Raw genomic sequence first — 12,419 nt, 5'->3', positions numbered from 1 at the left:
CAGCTCAAGGGCAGCTAGGGCTGGGCAGAAAGGCTGGTCAGCCAGAGATACCCACATCCCAGACTGAGTTTAAAAAATAAACCATTCGGATGGTCCCGCTGTAAATGTGCTGGGACCAGTGTCCTGAGCAATCACGTTGGTAGGTTTAGGGACAGGGCTTTAAACTGACAGAGAGGATCAGGGACAGGGTTCAGATGAAAGGAGCTTTCCAAATTCAAATAGAAAAGGTGAAGCTTTGGGACAGCATGGGGATGTGGCTGAAGACCAGCAGAAAAGACCAGGATGGGGCCAAGTTTAACTAAAACTGTACGTCAGCAAATCACTTTGTGACAGGAAATTGTAGGAAACAGTAAATTATGTTTTTTTTGTGTGGAATGGACAAAGTCTTTGCCATAAGGTAGATGGATTTGTGACACAGAGATAAAAGAGAGTTAGACACCAGGGTGTCGTGGTTACAGGGTGAAAAAGGTGCACAAAATATTCAATAGTTCAAAACCTTGCGCAAACTCAGGCAAAATGGACAACGCTAACAATAATGGGTAAGAAAGGCATTACAGAGAAAGCATTTGGCTGCAGATCATGAAGTAGGGTCAGTCTGAATGTAAATTCTGGCTACTACTTGCAAGGACACAAGCAGCAGAACAGTTTTAGGCAACTGAATAGCATTTCATTGCTCATCACTGCATTAAAACAGGAACTCATTGGAATTTTTAATAAAGGCATAATGACAATTCAGTGAAAATTCAAAATTCGTATAATCGTGACAATCACACTGACAACAGTGATATTGGAAGGGAAGTTCGGAGACTTTTTTCAGTGTTTCTTTAAATAACATTGTGCAACTGGCTAGGGATGTAACTATGTCAGATCGACCGTTGTGTGATGAAACTTAGTGAATGAGTAATGTCACTGGAGAGATCCTCTGGGAAATTGTGATAAAGTGCAGTTTAAAGAAATATAAAATTTTTCAGTGAATCACAGAAAGGACAAGCTACAACGAAAAACAAAAATTGCCAATTACATGAGTTTGAGAGGAGAACTGACCAAGCGAAACAAGCTAAACAGACTGAAACATTAGTGTGTGTACATGAACAATGGGAAACATTTGAAGGATATTCCATTGAAACAGATAAAACCTCAACAGAAACTCACACCTGTCCCTCACTCAGGACAAAATGGATCATATTAGATTATGAGGCTGAGAAGATCATCAAAAAGTACTTAAAATCTTGAAGTGAAAGATTTTCACTTCGGAGTAAGCTTTAAAGGGGTTGCAAAGGGTCTGTTAGCAGGAGGAGGGCAATTGGAAGAGGAATCCCTGTGAGGGTATAACATCACAATAGGCACAGGGAGAGATGAAGGTGCTGGAGGTGGTGAGAGTGTAACAGAGAGCGGTTAGGGCCTGAAGTGTGTTTCAAACTAAGTACGGATTGTTGCAGCTGGAGGGATTTGCAGAGGTAGGGAGGGACATATGTATTTTTATTTATTCATTTATGGCATGTGGATGCCACTGCCTGGCCTAACATTCTTTGACCCCATTCTTAATTACCCAGAGGGCAGCTCAGAGTCAGCCCTCTTATTGTGGGTCTGGAGTCACATGTTGGCCAGACCAGGTGAGAATATTTGTTGTTCTTCCCTAAAGCAGGAAGTGAACCTGATGAGTTCTTCCTATTAATCAGCAATGTATTTATGGTGGCCTCACCAATGTCTTGTACAGATACAACATGACATCCCAACTCTTACTCTCCATGCTCTGCCCAATGAAGGTAACCATCCCAAACGCCTGCTTCACCAGCCTGCCTGCCTGTGACGCAACTTTCAAAGAACTGTCTACCTGCATCCCTGGTAACTGATTGACAACACCACCCAGGGCCTGAACATTAACTGTACAAGTCACATCCTGGTTTGTTTCACCAAAATGGAACACTTCACATTTATCTAATTAAATTTTATCTGCTATTTTTCAGCCCACTCTCCCAGCAGTGCTGTTAATCTTGTTGTATCATAGATAACCTTCTTCACTGCCCACTTTACCACCAATTCCAGTGTCACCCAAGAAGATTACTTACCAGGAAACAAATATTCCCATCCAAACCATTTACCCAAATGACAAAAAATAGCGGACCCACTACACCGCTGGTCACATGCCTCCAGTCAGAAAAACAACATGTCTCCCATCACCCTCTGTCTCCAACCATCAAGCCCAATTTGTATCCAGTTGACTAGCTCCTCCTGAATGCCATATCCTTTTACACTGATCGGAGGTTGTTACCCATTTACCAACAGAACATAGAACACAGAACAGTACAGCACAAGACCCTTCGACCATGATGCCATGCCAACCATTTATCCGACTATAAGACCAAACTAACTTCCATACCCTTCATTTTACTACATCCAAGTGCTTCTCCAAGAGTCTATTAAATGTACCGAAAGTATCTAATTTTACTACTACCATTGTCAGTGCATTCCAACCACCTACCATTCTCTATCCTTTATCCATCCTCCATTCACCTTAAAATTATACCCCTTGTATTAGCCATTTATGCCACAGGGGAAAAAGTCTCTCACTATTCACTCTCTCTGTGACTCTCTTCATCTTGTTCACCTCTACCACGTTGTCCCACCCCTTTCTTCACTCCAATGAGAAAAGCCTTAGCCCCTCAACCTTTCTTCATAAGAAATACCCTCCATTCCAGGCAGCATCCTGGTAAATTTCCTGTGTATGCTCTCTAAAACTTGCACATCCTTCCTGTAAACAGGGGACCAGAACTGAACACGATATTCCAAGTGTGGTCTCACCAGGATGCTATAAAGATGCAGTAAAACCTCACTGTTCTTAAAATCAATCCCCTTGCTAAGGAAAGCCAACACAACATATGCTTTTTAACAGCCCTATCAACGTGTGTGGCAACTTTGAGGGATCTATGGACATGGACACCTTGATCTCTCTGATCCTCCACACTGCCAAGTGTTCTGCCTTTCACACTGTATTCTGTATTCAAATTCCACCTTCCAGAATAAATCACTTCATACTTTTCCAGCTTGAACACCATTTGAGATTTCCAGCCCAGCTCTGTGTCCTGTCAATGTCCCATTGCAACCTACAGCAGCCCTCCACATTACCCACCACTCCACCAGATTGGCAAATTAACGAACCCACTCTCCAACATCCACATACAAGTCATTTATAAAAATCACAGAGAGCAGCGTCCCAAAGCCGACTGTTACAGAACCCCATTGGTCACTGAGCTCCAGGCTCAATACTGTTTATCTGCTGCCATACTCTGTCTTTCTGGGCCATCCAAGCATGTATCCAGACAGATAGATTTCCCTGTATCCCATGCCTCCTTATTTTCTGTATGAGCTTCAATATATTCTGCCATATCTTCAAAGAAATCAATAAGGTTTGTGATGCATGACCTGCCCCTCACAAACCCAAGCTGACTGTCTAAAATTTAACTAAGATTTTCCAATTCTGTCTGTCAGAGTCCTCTCCAATAATCTGCACACCACAGACATTAGACCAAATCTGCAATTCCCAGAATTCTACCTCCGTAACATGGCCCGGACTCTACAAATCTTCCCTCCTCTGCCATGTTCCCAAAAAGGGCACTGGAGGGTGGTGGGGGTTACAGAGATCGGGAAGAATATCAGGACAGGAGAGTTTTGCAGACCGTCGGAGGGTTGCAGTGCAAAAGGAGAATTCAGTAATTGTGTGGTTACATGGTAATGAACGCATTTGAGGAGGGAGGGAGGGAGGATTGTAGCGAATTGAAAGCTTTCAAATTTAAGGTGTTTGATTAGGACTGCAAGAGGTTACTGAGTTGGGGAAGGTTTAAGCACTGGTGGATAATACAGAAAATGTGGTTTTGATTGCAATTTCAGGAAGAGGATGCAGGAAGCTGGAGAGTATGGGGTCTGAACGCGGTTACACAAATGGGAAGAGTTGTCAGGAGTGGAGGTGCTTACAGAGACAGCAATGGTCTGATTTGAAGCAGAGGAGCCAGATTGGGAGGAATGTGGGGACTGCAGGTGGTTTGACAGGGAGGGAGGACCATAGGCCCACAGGAGGTTGCAGAAATGTGGAGAGCTGTAGGGCCTGCAGGAGTTCATGGAGATGAGGAGGTTGGGAGGGATGGATCAGTTTACAAGGATAAGGATAGTGGGAGGACAGTGCTGGTTTATACTGACAGGTACTATTTAGGGAATGGAGCAGATTACAGAGATAATGTAGGTTGTCTAGGCTGGAAGCAAAAAACACACATATGGAGTGTACTCGTGACTGAACAGGTTGAGAGATGTCGAAATTCTTAGGTTCTGGTGTTATTTAGACATGGAGGATGTGGAATCGGATGGATTTTCCTGGAGATGAGAACAGCAATTTTGATTGGAGACAGTTACACAGCTAAAGGAGCATTAGTCATCTCCTTGAGTTTGGCCTAAGTGGGAAAGTGTTGTTGGGGAGGTTGTCGTTAACACAGATATAGGGGTGTAAGAGTTGGAGAAGTTTATGCAGATGAGTAGATGGGTGGAAATACTGGAAAAGCTTACACTGACAGGGTGGGTGATAGTGATGAGAGCATGTTACACAGACCGCAGTTCCTTTAGGAACTGAATTGGAACAGTCACAGGGCCTGGAGTGGGTTCAACAGATCGATGTGTGGCATGGACCTGATAGGGTCTCCACAGATTGATTCTGTCTTTAGGGCCGGAAGAGGTTCGGTAGATACGGAAACCTTAAACCCAATGTATACCATCTTCAATTGCCAGATCAGAGCCTCAATATCCCTCATCAGCCAGGGATCCCTAAACCTGCCATTTTCCTTTCACCCTAACAGGTACATACTGACCGTGGATTTTCAGTATCACACTTTTAAAAGCTCCCATTTTCCAGTCGTTTCTTTTCCTTCAAACAGACTCACCCACCCAACCTCTGCTAGATCCTGCTTCGTGGCCCCAAAACTGCCAGTGTTTCAGCATAGCTCCTTAACCTGTGGACCTCTCCTATCATTTTCTGTAGTTATGTTAAAACTAACACAGTTGCGGTCACTGGACCCAAAGTGCTCTCCGACTGACACTTCAGTCACTTCCTCATTTTGTTTTCTCAGGGGATGTTCAATGTTGCGCCCACCTGAATAGAGTAGGACAGCCTATATATTGGTCAAGGAAACTTTCTTGGACCCATTTGACAAATTGTTACCCATATGGTATTCTGAGGTCCCAAGTCAATCCAGGGGAAATTAAAACCTCCAATCAATACTACTCTCTTATTACTTATTCAACACCTATCTACAATCTCTCTACACATCTGCTCTTCTCATACCCGCTGGCTATTTGCGAGTCTTTAATACAGTCCAAACAAAGTGACCGCCCCCTTCTTTCTAACTCCCAACCATATGGCCTCATTTGATTACTCTTTAGGAGTATCCTCTCTGATCACTGTTGTTATGCTCTCATTTATCAAAAGCGCACTCCCCCTCCTCAATTACTTGTCTTTCTGTCACACTTGTACCTTCTGTATCCTGGAACACTGAGCTGTTATTCCTGCCCTTCTCTCAGCCATGTTTCTGTTATGGCTATAACATCCCAGTCCCCAGAGGCAATCCATGCTCTGAGCTCGTCTGCCTTACCAGTCAGGCCTCATGAAATAAATTTCCTTTAAACCAGAAGTCTTTTCTCTCCCTTGACTGTGCCCCTGGATATCCTGAATAGGAAACGCGCTCTCGGTGGCTGGTGGATTTTCCTCTGACTGGCTGATGGTCTCTTTATTTTTCATAATCCCCATTGTCCATGTCACTTCTACCCCAGAAGAGACCCCAATGATCCAAGACGTAAAAACCCTTCCCCCTCCACCAGCTCCTCAGGCACTCATCCATCCGGCTAGTCTTTTTATTTCCATATTCACTACGAGCGGCACTGGGAGTAATCTGGGGCTCACTACCTTTGTAGTCCTGCTTCTTAACTTCTTACCTAACTCCTAATACTCACTTGACCAGATCCCATCCAACTGTATCTATGTCATGTGTACTGATGTGCACAATTACCACTGGTTGCTTGCCCTCTCCCTGGAGAAAGTGGCAAAACCTGACCTCCCCTTGGGAAACAAGGTAGGGAAAGGGACTGAGGTGTAAGTTGGGAAGCACTTTGACAAAGTGACCACAACTGTATTAATTTGAAAACAGTTATGGAAAATGACAGGCCTGATCCACAAGTGAAAGATCAAAATTGGTCTGCCCCAATCCAGAACTTTTGGATCCAGAATCCCAATCAAGAACTTTTAGCAGTTGATTGTGGAGAGTATTTGCAGGTAAATGGACCTCAGGCAGGTGGGAAACTATCAAAAGAAAGATAAAATGAGAGTTCAGCGTGAGGATATTTCTGTTAGTGTGAAGGACAATGCTGATTACAAGAAGGAAATTCTGGATGATTGGGGGTATTGAGGTTCTGGTCAAGATAAAGGCGTCCATGTCATATATGGCCAGCTGGATTCCTCAAAGAACATTGTGGGTACAGTAATACACTGAAGAGGGAGAGCAGGAGGGCAAGCAGGAGACCTGAGAAAATTTTGGCTGATAATGCTGAGGGAAATCCAAAGGAATTCGACATGAATACTAACGAGAGAAGATTAACTAGAGACAGAATATGCCCCTTGAAGATCAATGGGATAATCCATGTGTGGAACCACAGGAGATGGGTGAGATCCTTGACGAAAATTTCACATCAGAACTTAAAGACTGGGGAAGTCAGGGAAATGAAGTCTTCAAAAGACTCCGCATAACAAAACGGGAGGTTCTGGCGATTTTAAAACGCCTAAAAAAAAGTCAAATCCCTGGAGCTAATCATGTATATCTGAGGACACTGGGGGAAACTCTGGAAGAATTGTCCCTTAAAGAGATATTTATATCAGTGACAGCCACGGGTGATGAGCTGGTAGCCTGGAGGGTGTTTCACGTTGTGCCATTATTTAAAACTGACGCGAGGGAAAGCAAGGCACGTAAAGACCAATTGGCTTAATGTTAGTGGTGCGTACGGTGTTGGAGGGGGCTCTGAGGGACAGTAGTTACATGCATTTCGAACGGCGAAGGTTAATTAGGGACAGTTGACACAAAGTACACAAGTAGTGTCTCACAAACTTGCCCGAGTTTGTTGTAGAGGTGACTAAGAAGATAGAAGAAGACAGAACAGGAGACTGTGTCTATACTGACCACAGCAAGGCATTGGACAGGGTTTAGCGTGGAACACTGGTTAGTAAGGTTAGATCACATGGTTTCAGGGAGAACTAGCCAACTGGATACTAAATTGGCTTGACAATAGGAGACAGAGTGGTGGGAGAGCGTTGTTGTGCAGACTGGGGGCCTATGACCAGCAGTGTGCCATAAGGAACAGTGCTGGGTCCACTGTTATGCATCATTTACAGAAAACATTTCAGTAAGAGCATAGGAGTCATTGTTAGTCAGTTTGTTGATAAACGTCCGGATAGAACACGGGTTATAGTGGGCAGGGAATACAGTTCTTGAAGGGGATCTCGAACAACTGAGCCAGTGACCAAGGAATGACCGATGGAGCTGAATTCAGGTGATGGATTCTGTCAAGACAAACCAGGGAGGACTAACACAGTTAATAGTTGGGCCCTGGGCAGTGCTGTCGAACATAGATAGACCAAGGAATGCAGTTCCTTGGATGGTGCATCACAGGTGGACAAGGTGGGGAAAGTGGAATTTGGAACACTTGCCCTCATGGGTCAGCGAATTGAATACATAAGTTGGCACATCATGGTACGGCTGTACAAGGCATTGCTGGGTCCCCAGTTGGAGTACTGTGGAGAATTCTGATCATCCTGCTTTAGGAAGCATTTCCGGAAACTGTAAATGGAGCAAAGATTGACGAAGATGTTACTGATACTGGAGGGTTTTAGAGAAACGGAGAAGCCGGATAAAGCTGGAAAGCAACATGGGGGGATGAGATAGCTTTGGCAGATAAGGTTAAGGAGATTGCAAGAAAATTCTACAGCACACAAGTACAAAAACGCAACTAGAGAGACAATAGGGCCCTGCAAAGATCAATAAGGACATCCATGTGTGGAAACCACAGGAGATGGGTAAGACCCTAAATGAACATTTTGTCAGAAATTACTGCAGACAAGTCAGTTAAAGAGACAGTGATGGCTTGAAAAGAGTTCCCATTATAGAAGAGGTAGTGCTGGAGGTCTTCAAACGCAAAGGTAGAGAACGCCTTAAGTCCTGAATAAGTGTATCCCAGAACATTGTGATAAGTAGTGGCAGGGACAAGAGCAGAACTATTTGTATCATTGTCCTTCGATGATACAAGTCGCAGGACGATGATTAAAACCACGAGGCATACAGGTAAGGTGATTAGCCAGGGCAGTGGAGTCCATAACTAGATTGAATTGAAGTACAGAAGGGGGAGGTGTTAGCAATTCTGCAAAGTCTAAAAATAGATAAATCTATTGGCCGGATGGGATTTATCCTCGGATTCTCTGGGAAGCCACGAAGGAGATTGCCAAGCCTTTGATTTTGATCTTTTTGTCATCATTGTTTACAGGAATAGTGCTAGAAGGCTGGAGGATAGCAAATGTTGTCCCCTTAGATTAGATTACTTCCAGTGTGGAAATAGACCCTTCGGCCCAACAAGTCCACACTCACCACATCTGATGAGATTTATTAGAAAGTTACCTGGTACGGAGGAAAGGTCTTATGAGGAAAGGCTGAGGGACTTTAAGCTGTTTTTGTTCAAAAGAATGTGTTTGAAGTCAATTAATAGAGACATATAAGATAATCAGCAGGTGAGATGGGTTGGACAGTGAGAGCCTTTTCTCTTGGGTGGCCATGTCTACCAGGAAGGGAGATAGCTTTAAATTTAGGTAGATGCTAATATTAATAAATAGATATGGGACGGATGCCAGAGGTAGGTTCTTTATTCAGAATAGTCGGGGCATGGAATGCATTGCCTGCAACAGTGGTAGACTCGCCAATTTTAAGGGCATTTAAACGGTCGTTGGATAGGCATATGGACACGAATTTGAATAGTGTTGGCTACTTAGGCTTCAGATTGGTTCCACAGGTTGGTGCAAAATCGAAGGCCGAAGGGCCTGCATTGCGCTGTCATGTTCTGTGTGCTAGTGGGCATAAATATGAGATGGGAGAGGAAGCACTTAAAAGAGATTTTAGGAGAAAATTTTCTACACAGACGATGGTGCAGTTATGGAATGAGCTTCCAGGGGAAGTGGTAGAGAAAAGTACAATTACAACATGTAAAATACATTTGGGCAGGTACTTGGGAGGAGAAGGTTTGAAGGGATCCGGTCAAATACAGGGAAACGTGACTTGTTCATGGACTCTGGTCAGCATGGACTAGTTGGATTGAAGGATTGTGTTGCATGCCTCTGTCTCCAGTTATTGGAGGAGGAGACTACTGAGATAAGGCATGTTGTCGACACTGAAGCAAGTTACAGCGATAGGGATGGTAGTCTGGAATGCAGTACATTTCAAATATATCGAGGGACTATTGAGATAGGAGGAGGTTACAGAGATATAAACTGTTATAGGAGTTACAAATTATTGAAGACACTGGTATACAAGACATGCCATAGATAGTGATGCAGAGTAGTGAGTCTTAATACAACAGAACTTAGACTGGGGCGGTGATTGAGCCTGGGGTGTGTGTGAACTGTGCTCACACTCCAGCACTGTATCAGTGACATATATTGTCAGCCGATGTTTGGAGCCCTCTCGTTGCTCTCTGCTCTGTGCACTGTGAGTGATCTTACCTCACTGCAGGATTTATTGAAGGCTGCAGATCTCCCTCTCTTTTGTCTCTCTGGCTGACCAACTATCTTCAATGTGATGATGGACGAGACACCCAGCAGCTGGGAAGTTAATCGAGTCTGAACCTTCCTGAGTACCTACAGGAGACAGGAATAGGCAGAATGGGAATTGTGCTGCCTCGTCTTTCTTCAGAAGAGAGAAACAGACAGAGACAGACAGAAAGCAAGATCCTAAGTGATATCACCAGAGTGCTGGAAGATATCAGGATCACACAACTGTGTTGGATTGACAGGTTTTGCTTCATGATGCACTGGTATAACCGGTCAGGAATGAGCAACCTGTGAGCAGGTGAAGTGATGGCCTCGTGGTATTATTGCTGGAGCATGTATCCCAAACCTCTGCTAATGTTCGGGGGATACAGGCTGGAATCCCAGCATCAACAATGGTGGAATTTGAAATCACTAATTTTAAAAATAGTAATTAACAATCGACAAGTAAGTATGAGACCATTGCTGATGACCAAAAAACCCAAACACTTGCCCTTTCGAGAAGGACATCTGCCCATCCTCACCTGATCTGCACGACATACCCACAGCAAAGTGTTTGCCTCTCACTGACCCGCTGAACTGGCTGAGAAAGATATTCAGCTCAAGGGCAGCTCTGGCTGGGCAAGAAAGGCTGGTCAGGCAGAGATACTTCATCCCATGCCTGATTTTAAATATAATCCTTTTGGATGGCCCCACTGGAACGGTGCTGGGACCATTGTCCTGGCCGATCATGTCGGTAGGTTAATGGCCAAGGGTTTAAACTGCCAGAGAGGATGCAGGGACAGCGTTCAGGTGAAAGGAACTTTCCGAATCCAAAGGGAAAATGTGACACACGAAAACAGCATGGGGATCTGGCTGAAGATAAGCAAAAAGGAACAGGATGGCACAGAGTTTAAGTAAAATTGTACGTCAGTGAATAGATTTGTGACAATAAATTAAGGAAAGGAATACTTTTAATTGAATGGACAAAGTCGATGCAATAAGGTGGATTTGTGACAGAGATAAAAGAGATTTAGACACCAGGGAAATATGGATACAGTGTGAACAAAAATATTCAGTGGTTTACAACCTTGCCAATACTCGGGCAAAATGTGTAATGCTAACAATAATGGATAACGAAGACATCACAAAGAAAGCATTTGGCATCAGAACATGAAGTCGAGTCAGTCTGAATGTAAATTCTGGCTACTACTTGCCAAGGACACAAGCAGCAGAACAATTTTAGCCAACGAACTTTATTCCATTGCTCATCACTGTATTACACAGGAACTCATTGGATTTTTAATAAAGGCATTGTGATAATTTTGGAAAACTTCAATATTTGTATAATCTGGACCAATCACACGGAGAACATTGATATTGGAAGAGGAGTTCGGTTATATATTTTTTTCAGTGTTTCGCTGTGCAACAGGCTAGGGATGTAACTATGTCAGAGCGACCGTGTGATGAAACTCAGTGAATGTGTAACGTCACCGGGAGAGATCCTTCGGGAAATTGTGATAAAGTACAGCTAAATACACAAAATGTTTTAAAGTGAATCACAGAAAGGACGAGCTGCAACTAGAAACAAAAATAGCCAATTACATGAGTTTGAGAGGAGAACTGACCAAGGTAAACAGCCTAAACAGACTGAAATATGTGTTTGTAAATGGACAGTGGAAAACATTTCAAGGAACAGTATAAAACACTCAACAGAAGGACATTCCATTGAAACAGTAAAACCCTCAGCAAGAAATCCCCACTGGTCCCTCACTCAGCACAAAAGGGATCATACTAGATTATGAGGCTGAGAAGATCAGCACAAAATACTTAAAATCTTGAAGTGAGAGAGTGCTTTAGGAGTAAATGTTAAATGGATTGCAAAGGGTCTGGTAGCAGGAGGAGGGCAGTGGGAAGGGGAATCATTGTCAGGGTTTAATGACACGAGAGGAACAGGGAGAGGTGAAGGTGGGAGGTGGTGAGAGTGTTATAGAGAGTGGTCAGGTCTAGAATGGTGTTACAAAACCAGTACGGATTGCTGCAGCTGGACTTGTTTCCAGAGGTACGGAAGTGCATAGGTCTTTTTATTTATTCATTCGTTGGATGTAGTTGTCACTGCCTGGACGAACATTCTTTGACCCGACTGCTAATTACCCAGAGGGTAGCTCAGAGTCAGCCATATTGCTGTAGGTCTGGATCAGATTCCTAAAAGGAGGTAAGTGAACCAAATGAGTTCTTCTTACTGAACAACAATATTTTTATGATAGCCTCACCAATGTATTTTACAGATGCACCATTACATGCCAACTCTTACTCTCAATGCTCTCCCCAATGTAGGTAAACATCCCAAATGTCTGGTTCACCAGCCTGTCTACCTGTGACAACACATTCAAAGAACTGTGTACCTGCATCCCTCGGTCTCTGACTGACAACACCACCCAGGGCCCAAACATTAACTGTACAGGTCCCACCCTGGTTTGTTTCACCAAAATAGAACACTTCACATTTATCTAATTAAACTCCATCTGCTATTCTTCAGCCCACTATCCCAGCAGTACTGTTCATCATGTTGTAATATATACGATCTTCTCCACGAACCACTTTA

The 12,419-nt window shown here is 43.7% G+C and overlaps 1 long non-coding RNA gene across 1 annotated transcript in view; it reads right to left on the bottom strand.

The window, feature by feature from the left end:
• Positions 1 to 7,778: 7,778 nt before the first annotated feature.
• Positions 7,779 to 12,419, bottom strand: part of LOC132813097 (uncharacterized) — a 34,459-nt gene continuing 29,818 nt past the window's right edge. The window contains exons 3-4 of the long non-coding RNA XR_009643935.1: positions 9,791 to 9,925; positions 7,779 to 7,865 (exon numbers count right to left, since the gene is read on the bottom strand). This is a non-coding gene — a long non-coding RNA (uncharacterized LOC132813097). The remainder of the gene's footprint in view (positions 7,866 to 9,790; positions 9,926 to 12,419) is intronic.

This window comes from Hemiscyllium ocellatum, unplaced genomic scaffold (assembly GCF_020745735.1).
Source record: "Hemiscyllium ocellatum isolate sHemOce1 unplaced genomic scaffold, sHemOce1.pat.X.cur. scaffold_323_pat_ctg1, whole genome shotgun sequence".
Lineage (NCBI taxonomy): Eukaryota > Metazoa > Chordata > Chondrichthyes > Orectolobiformes > Hemiscylliidae > Hemiscyllium > Hemiscyllium ocellatum.
Note: the sequence above shows the minus strand (reverse complement) of the source record. Positions and strands in the feature narration are given on the sequence as shown.